This window comes from Sus scrofa, chromosome 13 (genome assembly GCF_000003025.6).
Source record: "Sus scrofa isolate TJ Tabasco breed Duroc chromosome 13, Sscrofa11.1, whole genome shotgun sequence".
Lineage (NCBI taxonomy): Eukaryota > Metazoa > Chordata > Mammalia > Artiodactyla > Suidae > Sus > Sus scrofa.
In genome coordinates, this window is record NC_010455.5 from 93,691,025 (window position 1) to 93,694,103 (window position 3,079).

Consider the following 3,079-nt stretch of genomic DNA (forward strand, 5'->3'; position numbering starts at 1 on the left):
ATTACCTGGAAAACTTGGGCAACAAGGTAGGCAGTGACCCACCTCCAAAATCTGAGATAATTGATCTGGGGAGGGGCCTCTGGCATCAAAGCACCCAGGTGATTCCAATACGCAGCTGCAGTTGAGAGCACTGTTCTAGCCCCAAAATGATTCAAACTAAAGTAAAATGTTTTGGGTTCGTAATTTCTCTATTACATGTTAATTTTTACTTAGGAAACAAGCATTTAAAGGTTAAGTTCAGTGGAATCCCGGCAACAAAAATAAAATATCCTTGTAGTTCCCACAGTGGCTCAGAGGAAACGATTCCTACTAGTAACCATGAGGTTGTGGGTTCAGTCCCCAGCCTCTCTCAGTGGGTTAAGGATCCAGCTTTGCCGTGAGCTGTGGTTTATCACAGACATGGCTCAGATCATGCCCGCGTTGCTATAGCTATGGCATAGGCTGGCAGCTGTAGCCTGGATTTGACCCCTAGCCTGGGATCTTCCATATGCTGCGGGTGCAGCCCTAAAAAGCAAAATAAAATATTCTTAATTTCAGATATTTTTACTGCCCTATTAATTGAATTATTTTTGCTGTTTTTTGTTTTGTGTTTGTTTGTTTGCTTGCTTGCTTTTTTAGGGCCACACCCACGGCATATGGACATTCCCAGGCTAGAGGGTGAATTGGAGTCGCAACTGCCGGCCAAAGCCACAGCCACAGCAATGTGGGATCCCAGCTGCATCTGCAACCTACACCACAGCTCCTGGCAATGCCTGGATCCCTGACCCACTGAGCAAGGCTGGGGATCGAACCCGAATCCTTATGGATACTAGTCGGATTCGTTTCTGCTGAGCCACAACAGATCTCATTTGAATTCTTTTCCTGTAATGATCAGAATCGAAAGGCAGACTAGACTTGCTAGCAGGGAACTGCGGCTCCTCAGAAATTTTTCAGCTAGATTTACATATGGACTTTTTGTATCAGTCCTATGCTCAACATTCCTCTTTGCTAAGACCCTGCCCCCAACTTTCACCAGCATTCAACCCAAGAAGATGAAGTAAAGGTGCCCTGGGAAATGTTTAACACGTAGCTCTTTGGGGGTGGAACAGGAAAGATGGGGAAAACACTGATTTGTACCATTTGTTGATTTCCATGGCATTTATACTCCCACCATGACTGATGTCAAGCTACCAACTGGCTTGCAATTTTTTGTAAAATTTAACAATCTTCTGAGCTAGTATGAGCCAGTTCCAGCACTACATTGTGAAATTATTAACATGTTTATGTATCAGAGTCCTGGACTGCTAATAACTAATATTTAGTTACATCTGGCACATTACTTCACACATCTTCCAGATACGTCACAGAAACTGATTTCAAAATTTTGACTTACAGTGGACTAGAGGAACTTTCCCCAGATAAGATATTTTCTTTATTTTTTTATAAAGATTTTTTTCCATTATAGCGGTTTACAGTGTTCTGTCAATTTTCTACTGTACAGCATGGTGACCCATTCACATATATATGTATACATTCTTTTTTCTCACATTATCATGCTCCATCATAAGTGGCTAGACATAGTTCCCAGTGTTACACAGCAGGATCTCATTGCTAATCCATTCCAAAGGCAATAGTCTGCATCTATTAACCCCAAGCTCAGATGGGGATATTTTCAAACCATGTTTGAGCCACAATTGGGGTTCAGAAATGTACACATATATCTGTGTAGCCCAGACGGAAAAGGGTAAAGGAAGTAAAATTTTTAGTGGTGTTAAGAGAGAAACCATCAAAAGGCAAGGTTTCCATGATGAGGGAATTCAGGAATTTCTGAATTCAGAAATTCTCTCTCCCATGGGTCAGAGAGGAGTTGATATTTTTAGTCAAGTTCAGAATGACAGTAGATAAGGAAAGTTCTTTAGATCCAAGTAATCTGTGCTGGATGGTGGTGGCATGAGGGTGGGGAAAGATCATATCTGTAAGCTAAATGGTTTGCACCACTAAACTCAGGATCAAATATGCTGCAGGTTCCTCTATGAAAGTCAGGGGAGAAACCATTCTCTTTGTTTTTGGGAGAGGTATTGTGAAAAGAGTTGATCATCAGAGCAGTCATCTGGAAAATGTTAAGAATACTTAGGTCTTTGGTAGACACTGGAGTTCCAGAGTAAGTAGTTGGAGACTTAGAGCTATTAGAATCCTTGTTTAACTGTGAATATGTTAATATTTGACACCTGGAGACATACAAGTAATTTACATTTTATTATCTCCTTGCAATTGCATATCTAGGCATAACACCATAGTGTTAAGAGTATACCCCATATCAGACTAAAATCCCAACTCTACACTTAATATCTAGGTAACTTTGTGACATTTCTCTCTGTATATTTTCTTCTCTTTAAAATGGAGATAATGATAGTATTTATTTATAATAGGGTTATTATAAGAAACAAGTAACATGACATGCAAAACCTTCAGCATAATGCCTGCGTGAAACATTCTATTGCTTTGACTGAGGACTTGGAAATAAAATACCTTGCTCAAGATCATGCATTTAGTTTAGGTGTGATCTAGAACTTGAATCTGATTCAGCCTGATCCTCCAGCTCCTGTTCTCACATAAATTCTTCCTCCCATGGGAGAGCCCACAACAGTGTGAACAAATTCTCCAAGATGCTTATTTATCTTGGAGGTATTGAATGGCAGATGTTCTACTGCTAATTTGTGTGTGTGGGGGGTTGTTTTGTTTTATTTTGTTTTTAAATGAAGGTTCAGAGTTGGGACAATTATATGAGCAATAAAATACCCCTCTTAAATTCTGATTAGAGACAAAATTCTGTAGCAGGCTCTCACTCCTTTGCTCCCACAAGTCTCCTCTACAGGCATTTTTCCACCCAGGGCACAAGCAAAAGTCAAATAACATAGCTTGAATAGCTAGCTATTTACCATTCTTCCTGGATCAGAGCTCTCTGAACCATCATTCTTCTTCACACCCTCAGGAGCTATACTCCATGCCACTGCATGTGACTGAAGCCTCTCAGCCAGGTAGCTCTTTTCCTCTACTTCCATTCTGGGTATCCTCTTTGTTATCATTTCCCAGAAGTGAT